The sequence below is a fragment of the Triticum urartu genome, chromosome 1, assembly GCF_003073215.2.
Source record: "Triticum urartu cultivar G1812 chromosome 1, Tu2.1, whole genome shotgun sequence".
Taxonomy (NCBI): domain Eukaryota; kingdom Viridiplantae; phylum Streptophyta; class Magnoliopsida; order Poales; family Poaceae; genus Triticum; species Triticum urartu.
The window spans coordinates 298,607,297-298,620,837 of NC_053022.1; positions in this window are offsets into that span (position 1 = coordinate 298,607,297).

Here is a 13,541-nt window from a genome sequence, read left to right on the forward strand (position 1 = left end):
GATGGGTCTTGTCCATCACATCATTCCCCTAATGATGTGATCCCATTATCAAATGACAAATCATGTCCATGGTTAGGAAACCTTAACCATCCTTGATCAACGAGCTAGTCTAGTGGAGGCTCACTAGGGACACGGTGTTTGTTTATGTATTCACACATGTATTAAGGTTTCCAATCAATACAATTCTAGCATGAATAATAAACCTTTATCACGAATAAGGAAATATAAAATAAGAACTTTATTTCTGCATCTAGGGCATATTTCCTTCAGTTTTCAATGTGACTGTAGCGACCCGACCTCAAACGGTCAAGTCTCTGTGCTTCAGTGTCATCCCTGGATCGGTAATGCTGACACACAAAGTACTCGAAGGATTTATAACAGAGTAGCAATAACACACTTATTACATCGAATGTCTGAAAAGAGAACTTATTATAATAATATGGCTTAAGGCCATCTAATACGATAACAGTGGAAGGCTTGGAAGATAAAGTGAGTCCATCAACTCCAACGACATAGCTGAGCTACACGGCAACGACCTAACGAACCTTACTCCTCGTCTGAAAAGTCTGAACATAATACGTTGCAGCCCGAAAGCGGGTCAGCACATGGAATATGCTGGCAATATAACACAGCAGAGCAAGAATAGAATAATGCTATCACTACATGCATATTTGGCTGGTGGAAAGCTCTATGGTTATAGTTTTTGCAAAAAGCCAATTTTTCCCTACAACAAAGGAATATATTTTAATTTAACTATCATGGTGGTTGAAACATTATTGAGAAGGTTCCTCCAACTCAATCCCAATTAAAGTAATTAACAACCCAACAATATTAATTAAGAGTGGTGAGATACTTAAGATACTCCAAGTACTAGATACTCAAGATTGTCCATAACCGGGGACACGGCTAACCATGATTAGATTGTACACTCTGCAGAGGTTTGCGCACTTTTCCCCACAAGACTCGATCGCCTCCATTAGATTTCTCGCACTTCATGATGTTTAAGAAATGGATGACCGAGACACAGTCTTTCAGAAACATTAACTCTCTACTCCGGGCGGACCATACCAAACCTACAACCCTCTACCCGCTGATCCACCTCTTCAAGAGCTTCACATAACTTACTCAACTATGCTAGAGCCCATAATAGCTTGTGGCTGCACATGGAAGTTTCTAGCATGAATGATCTCAGTTCCCTTTGAGCCTGGGTGGCGGTCCATAGGAAAATCACACGGAACCCCGGGATTTCCAAAAATACAGGCAACACTGGGCACTCCAGGTGCCTCAATCCACCCAGATGTGTATTTAAGTTGCCACCTTAAGTTGAACCATTAATTGACAATCTCACATCTGTCATGGATTTCACTCAAACCCAAACCACGTCTACGAGCATAGCATAGCAATATAAGCAACGCGTAGAAGTAACTCCCAAGGGTTTGATATAAGAGGGCTATAGGTTCTACCTCAACAACTACTTCCCAACCCACAAGTTAATGACATCCTATTCATGCAATGTTTGAGGATTGATTCTAATGCATAAAAACTAGGTATGGAAAGAGTATGATCAATGTGTTACTTGCCTTGCTGACGATCCGCGAAACCTCGGGACTCATAGTAGCACGCTTCGCACTCCGGAATTCTATCGCAAACAAACAATAGCATACAGAAGCAACAAGCAGAGATGCACGGGCAAAACTCAAATAAGAGAGATTGACCAGAAAGTTCAACTTAAGAACTCCGGTTTGCAAAAAGAATCAAATCGAACAGAGCAACGAAACTCAAACGATGAAAGAAACAAGATCTGTTTACTAATCTGAACTAAAGTCAAATTTTACAGTACCAAAATCTTGTTTAAGTTGATTAAACAGAAAGAGGGTCTTGAGACGAAGATCTAGGCGCTTGAATCGCCTGATTCCGATAAACGAGCGAAAAGATAAACTGAAACGAAAATCGGATTAGAAATCGCGATTGAGAATAATCGCGGAAAAATCCGATTAAAAGAAAACTGACGAACAGTCTAATGATCGAGCGTTCGTTATCTGCAACTAACGGGCGAAAACCGTTCGTTAAAACGAACGTACAGACGAACGTCCGCTAAGTAGCAGAACCGGGAAAAACCGGTGAACCGATCTAAAAAAACGAACTAGTTTTTTTTGAAAAAAAAACCGGCGGCGGCGGATCGGCGCGTTACCTCTCCGGCGAGGCAGCTCCAGCGAGGCAGGGCTTGGGTGGCGGGCTTGTAGGGCGGCGGGGCGGCTCGGCGGCGCGGGGCAGCTGCAGCGCGGGCGACGGCAGGCGGCGGCGCGGGCGGCGGCAGGCGGCGACGCGGGCTGCGGCGGCGGGGCTAGCGAGGGCTGCGGCGGCGGCGACTTGGGGCTCCAGGGGGGCCTCGGGGTGGGTTTTTAAAGGGGGGGCGAGGCGGCGGCTCCGACTTGGGGAGGGGGTCGCGGCGGCGGCTCGGACTCTTCCGAGTCCGGCCGCGGCATGGGACGGGGAAGGCGGTGGCGCGGGGTTGGGCCGGCCTAGCTCGGCTGGGCTTTGGCCCGGTCGGGCGCTGGAAGCTTTTTTTAAATAATTCCGCCGAACATAAAATAAATCCTAAAAAATAAAATAAAAATCTAAAAATGCCAAAATAAATTTTCACCGTCTAAATAAAATATTTAGAACGAGATGAATATTTTCTTGGCCCTAAAATGCAATTTTGATAACGTGCAATTTTTCTAATGCAAATAAAATCCAAACAAAATCAAATAAATGATTTTAATATTTTTCGTACAATATTTCAATTATTTTGGAGAAGTCATGTTATCTCCTCTCATATATATTTTAGTATGAAATATTTTTCGAAGAGAAAAATAATTAAAATAAAAAATCCTCGTTTCATTATTTGATAAAAATCAAATATGAAAACTGGGAAATCCCCAACTCTCTCCGAGGGTCCTTGAGTTGCTTAGGATCTCGAGGATTGCGGAACAAAAATGCAATAAAATATGATATGCATGAATGACCTATGTATAACATTCCAAATTGAGAATTTGGGATGTTACAAACCTATCCCCCTTAAGATGAGCCCTCAAGATTCGTGTTGGCTAGAAAATAGGTGTGGGTGGTCTTTGCGAAGATCATCCTCTCGTTCCCAGGTGGCTTCATCCTCGGTATGGTGGCTCCACTGAACTTTGGAAAACTTGATAACCTTGCTGCGGGTGACTCGGCTGGCAAACTCAAGAATCTTAACTGGCTTTTCCTCATAAGTCAAATCACTGTCCAACTGAATCGCATCCAAGGGTACTGTATCTCTTAACGGTATATCGGCCATCTCAGCATGACACTTCTTCAACTGCGAAACGTGGGACACATCATGAACTCCTGACAGTCCTTCAGGTAACTCCAACTTGTAGGCAACTTCTCCCATACGTTCCAAAATACGACACTGTCCTACAAATCTCGGGGCTAACTTTCCCTTAACTCCAAAATGTTTCACTCCTCGTAAGGGTGATACTCGCAGATATGCTCTATCTCCAATTTCATAGGTTACCTCCTTGCGTTTCGAGTCTGCATAACTCTTCTGCCTGGACTGAGCTATCTTCAGTCTATCACGAATCAGCTTAACCTTCTCTTCAGACTCCTTGATCTGGTCTGGTCCAAACAACTGTCGGTCTCCTACTTCATCCCACATCAACGGCGTTCTGCACCTTCGTCCATACAGGGCTTCGAATGGTGCCATCTTCAACTGGCTTGGTAGCTATTGTTGTATGAGAACTCTGTGTAAGGCAAATTGTCATCCCAACTAGATCCATAATCTAGCGCACAGGCTCTCAACATGTCCTCCAGAATCTGGTTGACTCTCTCGGTCTGTCCATTCGTCTGCGGGTGAAACGCTCTACTGAACTCCAATCTCGTTCCCAAAGTCTGGTGTAGCTGATGCCAAAACTTTGAGGTAAACTGTGTTCCTCTATCTGATACGATGGTCCTCGGAACTCCATGCAGACATACGATCCTAGACATATATATCTTGGCCAACTTCGCACTTGTATAAGTGGTTTTCACTGGGATAAAGTGAGCCACTTTGGTCAAGCGATCAACTACTACCCATATAGAATCATATCCTGATTTGGTCCTGGGCAATCCGGTGATAAAATCCATGCCAAGTTTATCCCACTTCTACTCGGGTATCATCATAGGCTGTAACAATCCTACTGGTTTTTGATGCTCTTCCTTCACTCTCTGACATACATCACATACGGCTACATACTCGGCAATATCCTTCTTCATCCCCGTCCACCAGAAACGTTCCTTCAAATCCAAATACATCTTGGTGTTTCCGGGGTGTATCGAGTATGGTGAGTCATGAGCCTCCTGAAGTATTAACTTCCTGATCTCTGGGTTATTGGGCACATAAACTCGGTCCTCAAACCATAAGGTGTCATGCTCATCCTCACGAAAACCTTTGGCCTTTCCTTTGCTCATTCTCTCTTTTATCTCGGCAATCTCTTTGTCATCCTTTCGAGCTTCCCGAATCTTACCCAACAATGTTGACTGAACCTCCATTATTGCAACAAAACCTCTTGGAACAATCTCTAATCGAAGTTCCATCATGTCCTCTGCCAACTCCTTCGGTAATCCCGTACTTGCTAGGATGTTAGCATAACTCTTCCGGATCAAAGCGTCTGCTACGATGTTGGCCTTACCTGGATGATAGTGCAGCTTCATGTCATAATCCTTTATAAGCTCCAACCATCTCCTCTGCCTAAGGTTCAGCTCCTTCTGTGTGAAGTTGTACTTCAAACTCTTATGATCCGTGTACACATCACAATGATTTCCAATAAGGTAATGCCTCCAAGTCTTCAATGCATGCACTACGGCTGCTAGCTCCAAATCATGCGTGGCATAATACAACTCGTGAGGTTTTAGTTGTCGTGAGGCGTACGAAACAACTCTTCCGTCCTGCATAAGCACACTTCCAAGTCCTAAGCGAGAGGCATCACAATACACTTGGAATTCCTTACGTATATCTGGCAGGGTCAGCACTGGGGCTGTAGTCAAACGTTTCTTCAACTCCTGGAAACTTGCCTCGCAGTCTTCCGTCTATTTAAACTTAGTATCCTTCTTCAATAATTCAGTCATTGGCTTCGCAATCTTGGAAAAATTCTCAATGAATTTCTGATAGTATCATGCGAGTCCAAGAAAACTGCGGATCTCGCTAACTGAAGTGGGTGCCAACCATTCAGTGACTGACTGAACCTTGCCGGGGTCTACTGCTATACCTTCTCCTGATATAACATGTCCAAGGAATACGACTTCCTTCAACCAAAACTCGCATTTGCTAAACTTGGCATACAACTGGTGTTCCCTGAGTTTCTTGAGAACTAATCGCAAATGCTCCTTGTGCTCCTCTTCATTCTTCGAATATACCATTATACCATCAATAAACACCACAATGAACTTGTCCAAATATTCCATGAATACTTTGTTCATCATGCTCATGAAATAGGCAGGAGCGTTAGTCAGTCCAAACGACATGACCGTATACTCGTACAATCCGTACCGTGTGGTGAATGCTGTCTTTGGTATATATTTCTCTCGAATCTTCAACTAGTGGTATCGCGATCGCAAATCGATCTTCGAAAACACCTTAGCTCCTTGCAGCTGATCAAACAGACCATTAATCATCGACAGTGGGTACTTTTTCTTAATCGTCACTTCATTCAAGGCCCGATAATCAACAACCATTCTTAGGGATTTATCCTTCTTCTCAACCAAGAGCACTGGGGCTCCCCAAGGTGATGAACTCCTTCGAATGTAACCTTTCTCCAATAACTCCTTGATTTGTTTCTTAATCTCCTCCAGATCATTCGTGGGCATCCGATAGGGTCTCTTGGATATTGGCTCGGTACCTGGCAATAGCTCTATCAAAAACTCGATGTCTCTATCCGGTGGCATGCCTGGTAACTCCTCTAGAAAAACATCCGGGTAATCCTTCACTACAGGCACTTCCTCCTGAACAACTCTCGTGAGGGTATTCACTTAGCTCCTTCTGGGCACATGCCTAGATACATACTTAATCCTTTTTCCCTTCGGGGTGGTGAGATAAATCGACTTACTAGCACAGTCAATGCTTCCTCCATACTTTGACATCCAGTCCATGCCTAATATCACATCCAATCCTTGTGACTCCAAGATAATTAGGTCGGACGGAAAAACATGTGTGCCAATGGTTATGGGTATCTGGTCGCACCATCGACTAGCCATATACTCTGCTCCAGGTGAACTCACTAAAAGAGGGGTCCTAAGGGTTTCGGTTGGTAGTCTAAACTTATCCACAAATCCCCTTGATATGTATGAATGCGATGCACCAGTATCGAAAAGAACAAGAGCGGTAAATGACTTAACCAAAAACTTACCTATAACCGCGTCTGGCTGCTCTTCAACCTCCTCCACGTTAACGTGGTTCACTTGTCCTTTGTTGAATGGATTGGGCTTCTTCCCAGTGCTCCTATTTCCGTTTCCATTCTTCCCTTTCGGGCACTCCGTGGCATAGTGTCCAGTCTTCCCGCACTTAAAGCAAGTAACGTGACTTAGGTCTCTTTTGGCAGGTGTGGTTGGGTTGGGGCGGTTCTGATTGTTGTTAGCTCTGTTCCCATTCCCATTTTTAGAACCATTGTGGTTATGCCATCCTCCTCCGGTGTGGTTATGACCTCCATGGTTATGAACAAGTCCTCCCGAGTTCGGGGTTAGGCGAGGCTTCTGCTGAGCTCCTGAGGTATACCTCCCTTGCCCATACTTCCTCTTACGACTCTCAATCTGCTGCTGCTTCCCTTCAATCATAAGAGCCTTATCTACCAACTCCTGGTAGTTGTTGAAGGTTGCTACCATCAACTGCATGCTCATCTCATCATTCAGCCCTTCCATAAACTTCTCCTGCTTCGCGGCATCTGTGGCCACATCGTCAGGGGCATAGCGAGACAACTTGCTAAACTCATCCACGTACTGAGCCATAGTACGGTTTCCCTGGCGTAAGTTGCGAAACTCGCGCTTCTTCATATTCATAGCCCCAGTTGAGACATGGGCTGTGCGGAAAGCTTGCTGAAACTGGTCCCAAGTGACGTTGGCTATGGGGAAAGCGGCCGTGTAATTCTCCCACCATGAGGCTGCTGGTCCATCCAATTGATGTGCGGCAAAGCGCACCTTCTCAGCATCTGTGCAACCTGCGGTGGTCAACTCCCTTCCAATACGGCGTAGCCAATCATCAGCAACTATAGGCTCGGTGCTACTAGAAAACACCGGCGGTTGTAACCTTAGAAAACGGGCTAGGTTGTCAACTGATGGAGGGTTGTTGTGGTTGTTGCCCTGGTTCTGAACTAGCAATTGCATCAAGGTGTTCTGCTGCTGGATCAACTGAGTGAGCTCCGGAGGGAAGGAAAAACCGGTGTCACATCTCGGAGGCATCTGATGGGTTTAGATGGAAGAGATCAGAATAGAAAAGGGGTCTAATGAGCAAGCACTACCCATATGCACATGAGACAAACACAATCGTTTCACTCAATCAATCAAGCAAGGGCATACAACCGGTCTAGAACTATCACAAAAGTGCTCAACTACTACTAAATACATGGGGAAATACTACTAATATGTGGTGGTCATCTAGAAATTTTGATCGGTGGAAGACTCCATGATATCTGCTCCAGCTTCGTCTTCAAAGTCATCATCACTAGGGTCGGAGTCGGTGTCGTCAATGATAATGTAGTTGTCCGGGCAAGTGGAATCGTCGTATTCTCCTCCAGGTGCTGGATCTCCATGAATACTCTGATCTTCTTAACCAGGTTGTCATTCTTCTCCAGTAGCGTCTTAATTTCCTCCTCATATCCATCGCGTGTAAACTTGAGTTCTTCCTCCAGTTCGATGATCCTAGTCTTCGCCTTCTTCAAGTCCATCATGTCTGCGCACATCTGGTTCTCCTGACGCCGAGTGCGCTGGTTTAGCTCCTGGATGAAAGCTGCAATGGTTCTATCCTTCTTGGTGCTGATCACTTCCCATTGCTCGTCTCGGCGCCCACAAATCAGGTAGATAGTGTCCTTAAGATCCTTGTTGTAGACTTCTCCAATGCGTCCCATGGTAATGTGGGCTGCCATGCTCTTGCCTAGACTCCAGGTGGGTGCTTCGAAAGAAAATTCTATGGGTTTAGAGGTTGGCGAGAACGTCCTTCCTGGAACTTGTACTTGAATCATCCAGCGCTCCTCTTCTGGTAAGGTGGTGTTGTACGTCCCGGTGAAGCTTGGTATTCCAATGTTCAAGTACCTAGTGACTTCCTTCAAATTGCGTCCAAAAGGTGTGTCTTCATCCGGCTGTGCAAACTTGTTCTTCATCTCTGCCATCCTAAGGAGTAGAAAATGGAGAGGAGTCAGGAATGACTAGAGAAGAGTGACCTAGGGTTTTTATCTTAGTGGTCATGTCCTACACTCAGCGTGTGCTCTGATACCATCTTGTAGCGACCCGACCTCAAACGGTCAAGTCCCTGTGCTTCAGTGTCATCCCTGGATCAGTAATGCTGACACACACAGTACTCGAAGGATTTACAACAGAGTAGCAATCACACACTTATTACATCGAATGTCTCAAAAGAGAACTTATTACAATAATATGGCTTAAGGCCATCTAATACGATAACAACAGAAGGCTTGGAAGATAAAGTGAGTCCATCAACTCCAACGGCATAGCTGAGCTGCACGGCAATGACCTAACGAACCTTACTCCTCATCTGAAAAGTCTGCAACATAATACGTTGCAACCCGAAAATGTGTCAACACATGGAATATGCTAGCAATATAACACAGTAGAGCAAGAACAGAATAATGCTATCACTACATGCATATTTGGCTAGTGGAAAGCTCTATGGTTATAGTTTTTGCGAAAAGCAAATTTTTCCCTACAACAAAGGAATAGATTTTAATTTAACTATCATGGTGGTTGAAACATTATTGAGAAGGTTCCTCCAACTCAATCCCAATTAAAGTAATTAACAACCCAACAATATTAATTAAGAGTGATGAGATACTTAAGATACTCCAAGTACTAGATACTCAAGATTGTCCATAACCGGGGACGCGGCTAACCATGATTAGATTGTACACTCTGTAGAGGTTTGCGCACTTTTCCCCACAAGACTCGATCGCCTCCGTTAGATTTCTCGCACTTCATGATGTTTGAGAAACGGACGACCGAGACGCAGTCTTTCAGAAACATTAAGTCTCTACTCCGGGAGGTCCATACCAAACCTACAACCCTCTACCTGTTAATCCACCTCTTCAAGAGCTTCATGTAACTTACTCAACTATGCTAGAGCCCATAATAGCTTGTGGGTGCACACGGAAGATTCTAGCATGAATAATCTCAGTTCCCTTTGAGCCTGGGTGGCGGTCCATAGGAAAATCACATGGAACCCTAGGATTTCCAAAAATACATGCAACACTGGGTACTCCAGGTGCCTCAATCCACCCAGATGTGTATTTAAGTTTCCACCTTAAGTTGAACCATTAATTAACAATCTCACATCTGTCATGGATTTCACTCAAACCCAAACCACGTCTATGAGCATAGCATAGCAATATAAGCAACGCGTAGAAGTAACTCCCAAGGGTTTGATATAACAGGGCAATAGGTTCTACCTCAACAACTACTTCCCAACCCACAAGTTAATGACATCCTATTCATGCAATGTTTGAGGATTGATTCTAATGCATAAAAACTGGGTATGGAAAGAGTATGATCAATGTGTTACTTGCCTTGCTGAAGATCCGTGTAACCTAGGGACTCATAGTAGCACGCTTCGCACTCCGGGAGTTCTATCGCAAAGAAACAATAGCATACATAAGCAACAAGCAGAGATGCACGGGCAAAACTCAAATAAGAGATATTGACCAGAAAGTTCAACTTAAGAACTCCGGTTTGCAAAAAGAATCAAATCGAACGGAGCAATGAAACTCAAATGGCGAAAGAAACAAGATCCATTTACTAATCTGAACTAAAGTCAAAATTTACAGTACCAAAATCTTGTTTAAGTTGATTAAACATAAAGAGGGTCTCGAGACGAAGATCTAGGTGCTTGAATCGCCTGATTCTGATAAACAAGCGAAAAGGTAAACTAAAACAAAAATCGGATCAGAAATCGCGATCGAGAATAATCACGGAAAAATCCGATAAAAAGAAAACTGACGAATATACTAACGAACGAGCGTTCGTTATCTGTAACTAACGGGCGAAAACTGTTCATTTAAACGAACGTACAGACGAACGTCCGCTAAGTAGCAGAACCAGGAAAAACCGGCGAACCGATCTAAAAAAACAAACTAGGTTCTAAAAAAAACCGAATCGGTTTTCAACAAATAACCTATCGGATTTCGGGTTCCGGCAGACCCTTGAGGTTCAAAAACTGGGGTGCGTGCGGAGATTTCGCCTCCTACCTACCTGCACCCCTCCGCCATGCTAGGATCTAAACTAAGGAAAGAACAACACAAGAGACACAGGGTTTATACTGGTTCGGGCCACCGTTGTGGTGTAATACCCTACTCCAGTGTGTGGTGTGGTGGATTGCCTCTTGGGCTGATGATGATGAACAATACAGGGGAGAACAGCCTCGCGAGGGTCTGTTCTTGGTTGGGACGATGAACTGCTCGGAGGAGTTCAGTCACCTTTTTCTCTCTCTCTCTGCTTTCCTCCGACCGACCTGATTTCGACCCCAGCTTGTTTCTGGGTTGGCTGGTTCTCGATCCTCGATCCTCGATCGTCGATCCTCTATCCTCGATCCTCCCCTGGGGGTGGCTAGTCCTATTTATAGAGGCCCTGGTCCTCTCCCCAAATATTGAGCGGGAAGGGAGCCAACAATGGTGGGCTAATTTGAAGGGGGACAGCAAGTATCAGCTATCCTGACAAAAGTAGTCTTCGCCTGTGCAAAGCTCTAGTGATGACGCCGTCTTGGGCTCCACGGTGACCTCCGCCTCGTAGTCCTCCTGGCCTTGGTCTCGTTGCACCGAAATGGCAACCTTTGCCTGATGCCTCGGTACTCCACGGCTACGCTTGCCCCCTTTGCACCAAAGAGGGAAGGAGGACGCTGCGCGGGCTGGCACCCGCCTGGCGCCCTGAGTCGTCATGGCTTGCGTCATGGGCACCTCGTGAGGTACCCCGCCTTGATCTCTCCGCCCCCTCGTGAGCCAGCCTAATGAGGCCGTGCCTGAGGAAGCTCCGCGTCGTCCGCCCCGCGAGGCTTGGCCCCTCGCGAGGGTCTTGGGTTTGTGTTGGTGAAGATGGGCCGTGCTGGGCCCCCTTTGAGCCACGCCGCAGGCCGCAGGCAGGCAAGTCTGGGGACCCCCGTTCCCAGAACGCCGAGAGTAGCCCCCGGGCCCAAGGCGCGCCCGGACTTGGCTGTGCAGGGAGGCGGAAGGGCAAGAGTGAAGCGCCGCGGGCCCTAACAGCCTGCGGCCTTGGGCGCCGCGTGGCGGTTGACTAGACGTGGGCGCCTTAGCAACCGCGCGAGTTGATAAAGGAGTGGCATCCGCCTAGGCCCTGCTTCTTGCTTTCTCTGGTTGCTGATCAGATCCCCTTTCTTGCGCCTCTCCTTCCTTCCTTCGAGATTTCCAGATCTGCTCTGACCGCGCGACCTAGGGAGCCATGGCGCCTCGTCAGCCCCCGGCCGCAGCTTGGTACCCGTCTGCCATGGACTCGCCGAACGTGTCGGAGGCGGGCCTTGCTCAGTTGCGCCGGATGGCGACGGCGTGGGGCATCGACGGGGAGAAGGTGTTTAAGGCTGGCTCCGCCACCCCTGAGGGTCAAAGGAGCACCTTCTATCCGCTCTTCGTAAGTGCCATTGTTGCTGGCCTGGTGCCTCCCTTCTCCGAGTTCTTCTTCTCTGTCCTCCGCCATTACAAGCTACAGGCTCTGCATCTCCATCCCAACTCCGTCCTTCTCCTAGCAATCTTTGCCTATTATTGCGAAGCACATGTTGGGGTGCAGCCCTTAGTGGCCTTGCTGCGCCACTACTTCTACCTCCGGACCTCTCGTGGGACTGCTTCCGCGTGCGCGAGCTTCGTCGCGTACGGCGGCGCCATTGCCATCTCGAACTCTGGGAAGAGGATTGAGGGCTTCATGAGCAAGTGGATCTTGGTGGATGCCAGGCACATCCACCCTCGGCTGATCCTGCCCACGGAGCAGCCCACGATCTCCAGCGACTAGGGTCGAGTGGAGCTCATGGATCCCCGCGCGAAGATGGTGTTGGAGAAGATGGACGCGGATCTGAGGCCGACCGACATGGCGGCGGCGAAGCTGACCGGCGCGTCGCTGCTGAGGGACTTCCTGGAGCACCGGCTGGCTCCGCTTCGACAGTACTTGCTTCTAATGTGGAGGCTCCGTCCGAGCCCCGCGGCCTTGGCCGACGAAGACCTGGCTGCGGTTCTCCAATCGCTGGTCGGGGGCAATGTGGCGAGGCTGGAGGGCGCTCCTACGCCCTTGTTCCTCCGCAACGACTGGGAGCGGGTGGTGAAGTCCATGCCTGTCTTCAACGGGGATGGGCCAGTGCCCCTGGAAGCTCCCGAGGAACCGGTGGACGTGCCCTCCGGCGACTCCAGCGAAGAGGAAGAAGGAGGGGAGCAAGGAAAAGGGCCTGACTCCGGGGCGACTGACGGAGAGTCGAGGGCTCCCCTCCCCCGGCGCAGGTCCCGCATTCTCTGCCTCTCTCCGAATGATGACGACGAGGATGGCGACGAAGATGACGACGAGCAGGACGGCGGGAGCTCGCCCCCGATCCCGAAGAAGGACATGACCGGGCTGATCTCCCGCGGGTCTCCCCCGGCCCCGGGGTGAACCGCAGACGCACCTTCCGGCTCCAAGCTTCCCGAGGTTGACCCTTCCAGACGGCTTTCAAGCTTCAAATTTGGCCGGAGGCCGCTTGAGCTCACTAGCAACGACCCGTAAGCATTCAATTCTTGTCTTTATCTCTTGCTCTGCTTCTGAGGCTTGACGTCCGCATCTTTGGATAGGTTGGTGCCCGCAGCAAAGAAGCCGAAGGGGGCTACCGAGGTTCCATCCGTGGCGGCACTTCCGCCCGCGAAGGAAGGTGACCGCGACGCACAGGCTTCTCCTGACCGGTCGTCCTCGCGAGGTTTGGCCGAGCCGGCTGGGGCGAGCTCAGCCCCCACGGCCCAAGTGGCTCCCGAGGTGCTCTTGCCTGCCGCCGCCACTACAGCTGTCGGGGCGCGGCAGACTCCACCTCAGGATGCTGCGGCTGCGCTGCCGCCTTCTCCTCCTACTCCACCGGCCGCTATCTCTCCGACTCCTTCTGCCGTTCTGGACCGTGCTGTTGCTGAGCTGGACCGACTGCGGCAGGATTTTCTTGGCGCTGACGCCTCGATTCGGGCGGCGCTGGTCCAGGCCTCGACGGCATGCGGCGAGGAGAAGCAGGCCTTCCTGGAGGCGAAGGCTGCTCATGATGCAGCCTTGGGGGAGGTGGTCAACGTCCGCGGTCGCTGCAAGGCACTGCAGGACGAGCTGCAAGG